At 44.5% G+C, this 12384-nt stretch overlaps 1 protein-coding gene across 1 annotated transcript in view; it reads right to left on the bottom strand.

Annotated features, from left to right (window-relative positions):
- Window positions 1–12384, bottom strand: part of LOC133214738 (SET-binding protein-like) — a 121997-nt gene that overhangs the window by 84147 nt on the left and 25466 nt on the right. The window lies entirely within an intron of this gene.

Raw genomic sequence — 12384 nt, 5'->3', positions numbered from 1 at the left:
TGCCTAATCATGCTGGCAACAACAGGAACACACTCAGGGACTATTGCTGTGGCATGTTGCCACTCGTTGGCTGAGGCAGCCCAACCACATCATTAGGATGAAGAGTCATAGATATGAGAGCAGCCTGAAGATCTGAGCCCCTCCATCCTGAGAGTCTCACATCTCCCAGCCATGAAGGGGATGGGTGTGGGTGCAATGTTTGTTTTAGTCTGTGATTCTCACCCTGAGGAGTGCCTTAAGGCCATTTGCCTTCCCCAACTCCCCGTATCAGCTGTCTCAGCACCTGGGTTGGAAATTCAAAGCAAAATTCAAAGCAAACCCCAAGGCTTTGTCACAGTATGCCACAAATCCACTAAGACTGGACCTAAGCCCATGCCTCCATACTCCTGCAAGAGCTGGACTTACAATTACAGGAATCAGAGTGGTAACAGCCAAATCAGTGAGAGCTTGAGGAGATAGCCAGAAGTCAGCCAGACAGCCTAATTTGCAGCAAAGAAGACAAAGCATGACCGAAAGCCCTTTAATTCTCAGCAAAGGCCAGCATCAGCCCAGGCAGAACAGCAGGGCCAGGGCAGTGTGGTGGCGGCGGGTGCAGCTGCTGCCCACCAAAGCCAGCCTCCTCCCTGGTTTTCCTGGAGTTCCAAAGACCCCCCAGTCAAACCAGTGGGAGGAACTTGGATGTTTATAAATCTTCAGTTTGGTTTTGGTTTAATAATGGCGTCAGTTTAAATAAAAAAAAATAAATTATATATATATATAAGCCAAATAATCTCTCTTATCTAGCCAAACATGGTCAAAAAAAATCATGTTTATTTTCATTTAAATTCCCTGAAGGCAATGTGGGGTTTTTTGTGGATGTCTAAAGCATGAAAAATTACTCCAGTTTCTGAGCATTTTCATTATCTGACAAAAGAACTGTATTTCTGAGGAAGGCAAGGACAACTTTATTTTCATTCAAAGTCTGAGGGACATTTTTTTCCAGTCAAGCTTAAAGTTTACCAAACTTTTCCTTTTCTTCAACTCCTACCTCTGCTACTTCACCATCTTTTTAACATTTGTTATGTTCACTTTCACCTAAGCATGCTTACTCTGTGTGCCTGAGGGTTAACAAGTAAAGCTAAATTGTTTGTAATTCCAAACAAGCAAAATATCCTGTAGAAAACAGGAGCAATCTGAGCTGCTATCCAGGTTGCAAAATGTTACAACAAACAGACAAGCAACTGAATTAATAATATCACAAAATTAGTAGAATTTACTCTAAAATAACATCCCTTCTTTCAGCTCCAGATGCTAGGAACTGCATTTCCTTGAACTGTTATCACCCATCCCTTTCACCCACTCATTTGAGAAGATAAAGATCTGGGCTGCTGAGTCAGATTGCAAACACCCAAACAAGACATTTACCCAGACCCAGTTGGTTTTGGTTACTTCTTTACTGAAACTCTGTGTCATGGGGCTGGCAAGAGAGAGGGGGTCTTCCAGAGAAATGAGCCACCAAGAACCAGAAACCACATGCAGGGAGTTAAAAAAATAAATTTCCTCTGTAAACAGGGCAAATATCTACATTTCTGGTTAGAAGCTGGCTCTTCTCAGCATAAAATTCTGAGCAAGGTTCAGTAGACAACCCTGGAGAAACATTATAGCCTGGAAGATAAAGGGGCAACCCGGAAATTGTGGAATTTAAGGTTTTTAGAACAGCAATGTCATGTATGAGTAACCTCTGGCAACTCAGTTTAAGCCTTGTGCCTCAGTTTCCCCTGAAACTGGGTATCTAAAGTGGTCTGGCTCTGCCTACAAAAAAAAACTCAACTGAAGGGGGATAATTATCATGGGTATTATATTAGAAACTTAAACTTTTGAGGTGACCAGACTCATCAGGCCCCTGAAAGAAGCTCTTCCCTTTTTCCTGCATGAAAACATACATTTCCCACTCTGGGGTGAGCTCAGTCTTCAGATCATTACAGCTGAAGAGACCGTGGCAGAGATTCTATTTCTTTCAGCCTTCTTCAAGTCTCCTTTTTCGTTTCAGTTTATATTTCCTGTTTCACTCCCCCTCCCCCCTTTCACTTCGGTGCTTCAAATTCAAACAAAAAACAAAAGCCTCACTCACTTAAGGTCTTTTTGCGTTTCTCTTGTTTTGATAGGAACCAGAAGAGGCCAAATAAAATGAAATGACACTCAGCTATCACTTTGGGCTTCAAAGTGCTTTGTAGACCTTACAAACTACCTCCTTTATCATAGAGGATGGTGTGTGCTGTCATATCCCTTATTTGTAGAGAAGGAGATCAAAACAGAGAAAGTTTAATGGCTTCATGTTTTCATTTTAAGCACAAAATTGATGTTTCCAATTCCTTGGCATGCATACTGGTTGCCCCTGGGTTCTGAGGTTCAAATCCCCTTGGAGTTTAAGCCCCAAACTTTCATGTAAATGTGACGCAGCACATGTGCTGAAAATACTCATGATTAAATAAAACCAAATTTTTAATACTGAACACAGGATGGAGAAACTTCCCTTTTGGAGGTGAACTGGGGTTCACAGCTGAGAACCATGGTCTCAGATTCACTGGCCTCTTGACATTCTAAACACAAATAAACAGTGAGGATTTTTTTAACTGATTTTGATTGACTTCTCTTGCTCAGTTTTTTCTGGCAGGGTTCAAAAGGATTAGCTCTTTAGCAATTGCAGCTAGAGCCATTAAACTTCCCTCTCTCCTCTGCCTTGCAGAGGACAAGTGCTTGCATCTGTCTCCTAATTTCAGCACCTGGGAATATTTCCCTTATCCTGCTGTTTTGACCTCTTTTCCTTTCAGTGCCACTTGCACTCAGAAAGCAAAAATCCAGTCCCCGGGGGGAATATACAGGATGTTTTACATCCCAGGACAACACTTTCAACACTTTGTTTTGGGTCTGAAAGAGGAGGCAGGACAATCACCTGCTTGAATGAGCTTTTTGGATGAGGCAAACAAGTGTCACTTTGTTCTCACTTGCGCAACGCAGGCAGAGACTGAGGGGAGTACGGGAAGGTCAAGAGAGACCCATGATTTAAAGGCAAGAGGATGGTTTGGTGGCTGAATGAGATGGAGGCGTCACTTTCAGCTCATGCTGACAGAGCATTATGCAGAGGGAGGCATGTCAGTGCCTCAGTTTCCCTGCTGTTCCAGAGTGCCTGTGCTGCCTACTCCCATTGCAGGGCTCTCACTCACTTTCCAGGTACAACTCTAGAGCAAGGTCAGTGGAAGGCAACCCTGGCAAACTTCAGTATACCTCACTTGAAGATGATCTAAAGAGCAAAACAACCTCTCTTTCCATTTGCTTAGCAACCTAGTGTTGGACCAGCTGATGAATGCTGAAGCTTTAACCAAGCCCATACTGACTATAAAACAAGCTCCCAACTGCCTCTTGAAGATCACATAAGACCTTGGGGGCCTGAATACAACAGAACTTGCTGGCCATGAACTGGATACACTCCTGCCAAAACCTTCCCCTGCTGCAGCTACGGCATTCTCCAGAAAACAGTTTATAAGCCAGTCTCCGAGTTTTATGACATGAGCATGTAGAAGCAAAAAAAAATCTCCAATGACACTCATACTGCTTCCCGGTTCAAGGAACTGCTTCTTTTTATATCTTTCTTCTCCTTCTCCCCCACTCCTTAACTAACCACAGATCTCTAAGTAAGAAGGAAATTATGCTAATTGAAACCTTCTCAGTACATTATCAGCTTTAGAGGGAGTATTTGGGGAAGGAGGAGGCAGAAGGCTAAGGGCAGAGGGGATATGCAGGCTTAAATCACCCCTTGGAGGAAGATGCAGGGTGTGAAAGGCCAGATAACTGCTTTTCATCACATCAGGCTGGAATTTTCTTCTCCTAAGTGCAGTGGAGCCTCCAACTCACATCCAAGAGTAAGCAAGGGATGCTGAATGGCTTGGCCAAGGCAGGATTCAGTGCAGCCAACCCATGATGCACCAGACGAACATAATTTCTCTCCCTCTGCTGTCACTATGACTGTAACAGCCCTGCCCGCGCATATGGGCATCACACATCAGTTGGGCTTGAAACACAGTATTATGAGTGAGTATTATCCCCACCACAAGTGGACATACCTGAGGGTTGAGCAACTGTCATGTTTACTGACACACCATCAAATCTCATCTGCATTTCCCTCCTGACCGGCAGATGACAGCTAGATCCTCACAACACCTAGATCTTTCATGACAGTACCTCCATGCAAAAAAAGCTAGACTTACAGAGCAGGACTGTGGCTTCAAAAAACAGCAGGAACGGGTCAAATTTTGCTTGGAAGACATTTTTAGTTCAGAGAGGGACTACTTTGATGCGGCAGTTGTGTGGGGAAAATGATGAACAAAATGTAAGCACCAGGCTCCAGGGATTTCCATGAGTGCAAGTGCAAAGTCTGTGGACACGCATTTAGCACGAATGTTGTTTCCACTGAAGCCCTTCCCTCCTTCCCCTGCCAAACTGGTTGACTTTCCCAGAGTCTTGATTTGCAGCCTGCCTGAATATCACTCAAAATAGTTTCTCAATTAGGGGAGAAAACAGGAATTTGCCACTTGTCTGCCTCTATTCTGCTGCCTGTCAGCATTCAGCAAATATTTCAATCATAGACCTTTGCATGCTGCTAGCCCTGCTCATTTAACCTTTGGCCCTTCCCCAGGCTAATCCATAAGCCCTTACCTTCAAGTCTTTACAACCAAGGTCTGACTGTGGAACAGGCTGACAGGGAGGGGAGGATGAATAGGGTGTTTGGGGGGATAACTTATGCCAGACTCCATTGCAATTTGGGGGGGGGGGGGGGGGGGGGGGGAGGGACAGACAGGATGCAAATCTCTGACCATGCTCCTTAAAGTATTTGATTACCCGCAGCTGGGATTTGTGCGTCTACATCTGGAAGATGATGATGAGAATAAACATATATTAAATAAAAATAAAGGAAGGAAGGCTTCTGTCATCTCTTCTCTCCTCCACACAGACAGTGGCATCCTGAGGCAGGCACCTAATTGCCCATGGAGCCTTTGCTCTTCTTCTCCTGCCTTGACCGCTCTTCTCCCTGTCCCGCATGTCACTGAGATAAGTACCTAGCAGTTCTGCTGTCAAAAGTGCATGTGATAAAAATAATGCCCAGAGCACAGCCTGTCAGCCTCACAAATGCCTGCTCAACTCTGATGGTGGAAGACCAAGAAAACCCATGCCCAGACGTCCTCCCCCTGTCCAGCCGCTCAGCCAAGCATCCACTGCAGCTCTCCAGGGGCCATGCCCAGCCACCCGCTGTATGAGAAATCGCTGACCCTTCTGTCACATGGATGCTTTAATTGTTCACATTGGTATTTTGTTTCTCTCCACTGTAGACAGTTCACTGCCTGTTATCTGTCCTTCATATGTAATTAATTGTGCTGTCTCCTGGCTCATTAGAAACAAGCCCCTCTTCCTCCCCTTCCCCATCTCCCCTGGCCAAGTCACAGTGTGCATTATTTAGGTTAAATCATGTTTAAGTAACTATATAAACAGTAGGTCGAGTTTGCCTTTTGTCTAGGCTGAGACTGTTGCTTGGCTCCTTTCTCAATGTGCCAGACCAGGAAAGCACTTATTGCTGCAAGCTCTCAAAGAGAAACCTTCACTGAGCAAGCCAAGGGAAGGTCCTCCGAGAAGAAGGCATTTCCAGTAGGTAACGGTAATGAGCTGCCAAACTTTAATAAGTCAGGCATAAAAGCACTGAAGAGCAAAAATCCTGCCAAGAGGAAGCTAACTGTCCAGCAAGAGGCAAAAACAAGAGGAAGGTGAGGTTTGATTTGGTGTTTTTTTTACATCTCAGCAGCTTAATCTAGCCAATGAAATGTACACCAAGTGTTACCACACATCCCAGGTCACTCGCTATCATCTGAACAGACCTCTCTTGCAGCTATAGTACTGAAACTCAGGTGCAATGCAAGTGAAAGACTTCTGAGCTTTCATTCAACTAAGAAAGAAATGGGAGTTTCTGAAGTAGATTCCCTCAGTGCACCAGTTAAAAAAAAATGTAATTGAGGATGTGGGTACACAGGTTCAATCAATCTTATCATCAACATGAAACATCACCTCGAACTCAGCTAAAACCTGCACTTAACGGTCTTAAAGGGTTAGAGTATCTAACTAAAGCCTGAAAAGTTCATTTGCTCACTTTTCTGGGACAAAGCCTTGTGTCCTTGTAGACCATTTTCCTGTGCAAAAGCACCTCTACTATCAGATGATGTAAAGGTTTGAGGATTTAAATATCTGCTTCTAACTAGGAATAACTACTGACAAAATGAGCATGAGAAAGCTTGTTTCCTCGATATCCTCCAGCTTAGCTTAATAGATTTAATCATCTGGATGAGCTTCAGGTGAATCACCTGAACTTTAGGATACCTACTTCAGCCAAGACCTCCCATCTGTGTGTGCACATCCGCACTGATAGACCTGGGCTAGCCAAGTGCTTTAACTGGTTGGACCAGGCTCAGCTTTGCTGGAATGCCTGCACAAAGGTTGTGAAGGGCTTCGGTGAAGACTTCCACATGAAAAGCACTGAAGACATTTCCAGCGATGTTATATGAAACTAAATTACTGCTTGGGAAAACTGCTTGTACAAGGAATGAGAGGCAATGAAGTTCTCTCTTCCCAACGTAATCTGGGTGCAGACGGTGGCAGAACAAAAGCCTTCCGAGCTGCCTAAGACCAATGAATCTCACCAGTGACATGGGAAGACCACCATGAAAGCCAGGGCATAGTTCAGGTTTTCAGTCTATCTATAGCTGGCCCTCTCCACCACAGTGCCTTAAAAAAGGATGGAGGTCATGAGCACGTGTCATGCAAGTCACTAAAGTTGTTTTATCAGAGACCCTCAATCTAAACTTGCTGCCCAGGCTTAATACAGCTGCTGATCTACTGGGAAATGTGCTGCTATTGAGCTGAACCCAGCAAAATGGTAGTCTGGCTTCCCATCACCTACCCAACTTGCCCTCCGGACACTGCTCATACTGCTTCAAGAAAAGACTTTTTCCAAATCTAGACAGACAGAAATAAAATATCCACAACTTGGTTCAACAGAAACACAAGATGCTTTTAGGTGATGTTGTGTTATTAATAATATATGCTGTAAAAAAACCCCCACATGTTCTCAAGAAGGAAAGGGGAAAGGAAGGAAGGAAGAAAAACATACACGAGTGAGGGAAGGGGGGAAAAAGGACAACAATCTGAGACTTTCAATGGGAATGTCCAAAAATAACACAAACAGGATCTCCCTGCCATCTGCTCCAATCCTTTCTGAATGGCTTTCAAAGCAAAAAGCCTTGCCAAAACCTGACAAACAAAGCATCGAGCATCAGTTTTAATGGAATACCAATACTGCATTCCCTGTTTCCCCCTTTTGCTACATATATGCACACCTTCCACACCCCTCCAGTTGCCAAATAAATGACACTTTGCAAAAAATTTGCTTCGGTTACGAAGCTGAATAAAAAAGGAATAATTTTGCAAGTGCTCCCACATGTCTCTGCTTCTCTGCCTATAATGGACACTAATAAGATTTGCCATAACTAATTCATTCTTTCACACCATTACCCTATCCTCTACCTTAAAAAAAAAAGTAAATAAATAAATTCTGCCTATCCCACATGCATTATTCCACAACTTTCACACAGTTGAAAGACAAGAGTTTCAACAGTAAAGCCCACAGAGCAGACACTTTCAAGTTAGTTTAAGCCCCTCAACTTGGTTTAGAGGTGAGTTTTACTGAATCTAAAGGAACAGAAGAATGTTGTTTTTTTCTTTTGCTTTTCCATTCTCATTTAAGAAAATGAGATGTCTAGAAGGAATGGGAGGCATAGGAGAGCTGCAATCTCTACACCAAAGGCAATGTGTTAGTGCACATAAAATAAAAGTCTTCACTCCAAAGGCAATGTGCTAGCACACATAAAGCAGAAGACAAATTCATTAGCTGCAAAAAACAGCAACTCTCCTATGCTTCACTTCAGCCTGGCTAAGTGGAGCAAACACAAAGCAAACACCCGGCAACAACACCCAGGAACTGACACAGCCTTCAGCCTGCACTTTGTTTCTAGTCCTTCACAACTAAATACAGTGCCAGGATGCAGAGATCTTGGTGAAGGACAGAAACTGATCTTACTTTTGGGTTTTGTTGTTTTGTTTTGTTTTATTTAGTTTTGGTTTGGTTTTTTAATGATCTGCATTTCTCCTGACAAACCTAAGAAACAAAAGAAAATTGCTCTTTGTTGCACTTTTTTTCCAGTGCTATTGAGATATTTTTATGTGCCAGGAGCGCACCTTTACCATCATTGATCAAGCTTTTCTTTTTTCTTTTTTTTTTTTTCTATTTAACATCTGAGGCCTAAATTACTTGAACAAACAAAAGAGTTTTCTCTCCCCCTCTCCCCTGCTGCCATCCCCTCCAGTGCTGGATCTGCCCCTCCTCCTCCTGCACACAAATGGCCTCACACCAGAAGGGATGGAGGGAGGGCTCCCAATTACGCCTCCTTATTAACAAGGGGCCATAGCAGGGAAGGGACTGGGGCAGGGTGGGTGAGAGACAGCGGCTGCCAGCTCCTTCCCACAGCCCAAAATGGGGAGCAGAGATCATGGGTAATCTGCCATGCAGGATCACACATGAAAGCTTAAGGCCACTGCCAGCCCTCCCCATGCCATGCGATGCCATGGTGAGTGCTGGTCTGCCCCTACCACCACATCTGAGAAAGGGTGGCAAGGAAGATCCACAGGGCTCCCAGTTGTTCCATACAGCCTGTGGATGGGGAGAGCTGGATGGTGGTGAGACCCTGATGGAGGTACCAATCCATCATGGTGGCACAAAGATCCTTGCTGCAGTTGGAGCAGTAGAAGGTAGGATGCCTTCTCAGTGACCCTGGGTGAGACACCTCTGTCAGTCTTGATTTTCTGCTGGCAAACTGTGAAAGACCTTAGAGAAATGCTGAAAAGTGCTCTTCAGTAGTGTTCAGACATGATAGTTACACAGCACTGCCTTCAAGTTTCTGTAAGGACCATCCATCATCTAACTCCTTTCTCCTGATCTCTGTGGTGATTCGTTCTCCTGTTACACTAGGAAGATAGGAGGGTATTTTGAGGGAAAAGCCATGGTCAAAATCTGAACTCTTTCCTTCTCTCCCCTTTCATACTCAGGCCCCCCTTTGGGTTAACCCTTCAGTGTTGTGGCATCACACCTGATGATAAACCTCCTGAGTCCCTCAGGACTCTGCTTTACCCATCAGACCTTCTCCAGTGTTTCCTGAGTGACTGACTCCATCTGGTAGAGTCCAAATCTTCCTTTCTCCCTACCTCGCTGCTTAAATTCCTCTCCCACTGGGCTGCCAGCTTTTCCTTGGGAACAAAGCACAGCCCCAGTGAGCAAACATTTCTACCCATCTGTGATGATAAAAACAGCTCCTCTGACTCCCAAAGGCCCCCACAATTTTCCCCTAGACTTCACAACACACTTGATATCCTTTCTGACTCCTTTCCAGCTCTTTAAAACTGGATTTGGTCTCTGTCCAGTCTTTGGACTTACTTATTTACAGACCATCATCCTGCCTGTGCTCTTTGTCAAGTCTGTTTGGGGTCAACCTTTACCTGTGTTTTCACACAAGTGGCAAGACGGTAGGCAGACAGCAAAGACACAGGCAAGCAAAGGGGAATATAAGGAGAACATCAAACATTTTGGCTTTTTCTAACCAGGGATTAATACATGGGTTTTAAACAAGTGGACTCCCTTCCCAGCTGACAGCAGCAGCTGCAGCTTCTGACTTGCTCACAGAGTGGCAGGGAATCGAATCAAAGAGAAAAGAAGAAAGAGGACAACCCTTCCTTGGGGAGTAGGAAACACAATACGAGCTATTCTAAAACCCCTGCAAATACTGGCTTGGTTTTAGGTCAGGCTCTCCTTCCCCCTTCTGTCCCATGTCCCCCCCCCCTCACTTCTCACAACAAAGGGAAATTGGTATTTTTCAAAATTCTTCTGAAAGCCAACCCGGCAGATGGTTCTTTCCATGCCGGGGAGGGAACAAAAAGCAAAATCTGCCAGGATACACATCACCGAGATGTGACAAAGATGGGCATGGTGGCTGGCCTCTGACCCAGGGATTTCACACAGGCCTATTAAGCCATGTGTCCAGGATGGACTGAATCGACTTACATGTCCAGCACTCAGCTGCTGTAACCCCACAAGCTTGTGCTAACTTTTATTAGCTTAAGTCAGACCAGATAGACTGAAAAAAGATTGGGTTTCCTTACATTTCCGTCCCACCTTTTCAACATCTTACGACACTCCCCCATGCCAACATCTTAGTAAGAGAAATTGGAGTTCAGCAGCCAAATTCACAGCATAATAGGAAAAGGCTTATTTAGACAGTAACTAGCAACTTTACCAAAGTTTTATGTACACATCATTAATTTGAACTCCCGCAGATGCAGAAAACCAAGAGTAAGTCACTGTCAGTCCTTCTATCAGGCTAAGGATCTGGGTATCCATTACAAACTGTTCTCTCTTTTCTTCAAAACATCCTGTTCCCTCCAGATGACATCATCAGCCAAATTCCCACTCTTTTCAAGGATGCCCCAAGCAGACCCAAGGGCTCTACATGCCAAGCACCAAAGTTGCCTCCAAAGATGAAACATGACTTGGATACACACCACATCTGAAAACCAAAGCACTGGGAGCAGCAAAGGACATGCTGCCCTCCCACAGAACTGCCCTGTGCTTCACAATTCCTATGAAGCATGTCAGCAGTCACTGTCCCTGAGTGACTAATAGCATCTCCTGCCCACGCCCAGAGTCAGTGACCTAAGGACAGATCAATCCCTCCTTATCACACTCTTCCCAGCTCCTTTTTCGACCACTGTGCTGTAGTCCCAGAAGGAAACAGGCCTCCCCCACACTACTCCTGCAAATCAGGAGTATAATTACAAGTAATGCAACAGAATTAAGACAAGAGAGAGAAAAGGCTGGAGGGAATTCGTCCTAACAATTACATACATTATTGAAGAAAAGTATCCCATGGAAAGTGAGAGGCTGTCTTTGGGAAGAGTACTCAGCTGAGTGGTGGTAAATGCAGTGTCAGAAAACAGGCAAGACAAGTTGATTATCCCCATCTACCTTGCACATACATAGGTTATAAGAGGTAAAACAGATTGTCAACCCAGTACCATTAGTTCCCAGCAGAAGATGCAACAAAACAAGTGCCCTCAAGCTCCCCAGTAATATAGATTAAGCAAGGTACTGATATAGAGACTGTCCCTGCAGCTTAAAAGACTGGTGGGAGGCAGAAATGAGGTCTGATCAAGTCCCTGTTAGTGCTGCTGCACCCCAGTGGAAAAATATCTGCCTTAGGTCTATTTTACTTAGTCTTAATGGTGAGCTTTCATCAAATTATCCACCTGGGAGTAAAGCAAGTAAAAGCTACCCTTGCCAGCACAATATTTTAGCATATACTTGGGCACAGTGGAGACTACTGAAAAAATGAGTCCATTTAGAAATTACAGGGTAGGCTCTACCTCGAAGGTATGAGGAAACTACTTCCTACGTAACCTCCTGGGAAGCAATTGCCAAGTGAGTTACAGAAGTGCCTCTTCACAGAAGCACCAGGTGGAGAAACAGAGACATTGTCCCACAGTGAAGCAAGGGCGTGACAGGTGGTGACACATCTGAGCATCCACCACTCAGCCCTCTCCTTGTCCACTGCTCAGTCCTCTCCTCCTCAGAGCCATCAGCAAGAAGAGAAGGGCTGTGGCCTCTGGCTCAGTCGATTATGCCACCGCATTCCTCTTAAGAGCATTGGGCAAGGCAAAATTACCCGCAGATCTCCTCAGGGCTGATTCTCATCTTTCAGCTGTGAGGATGGAGAGCTAGGATGCTGTGAAGTGCTGAAATTCCTCAATGAACCACCCAGATTTATAGTGGTAGGGTTATTGTAACACCGGTGTCAAAAAAAGATACCATCTCTCTCTGCAAACTTTGCCACCCAGGTGAGACAGAGAGCCATGAGAAACTGATGAGAAGATAATGAGTCCTCCAGTAAATATTCCTTATTTGACTCTTACTATATTTTGGGATTTACAGACCAGAAGGGACTGGATTGACTGATCACATGCTGGCCCAAAATTATACCCCCTCATTTCATCATCAAGGTCTACCTCTTGAGATAAATTTCATTTTTAAGCTATCAGTGAAGATGCAGAGAGTAAACAATTCTGAAATAAATTCACCAGTTTCAATGACAAGTAGAGGAAGACTGGCTTCCAGAAGTGCTGTGCACCCAAAGCTTGAAGATCAAGCTACCAACTGGAGACTCACTTGTGTCACGCTTAAGCAACCTCAGCTCAATGAAAGAG

This window comes from Neopsephotus bourkii, unplaced genomic scaffold (assembly GCF_033783945.1).
Source record: "Neopsephotus bourkii isolate Nb327-2 ecotype Australia unplaced genomic scaffold, CSIRO-AGI_Nbou_v1 NB_927, whole genome shotgun sequence".
In the NCBI taxonomy this organism is placed as follows: domain Eukaryota; kingdom Metazoa; phylum Chordata; class Aves; order Psittaciformes; family Psittacidae; genus Neopsephotus; species Neopsephotus bourkii.
Note: the sequence above shows the minus strand (reverse complement) of the source record. Positions and strands in the feature narration are given on the sequence as shown.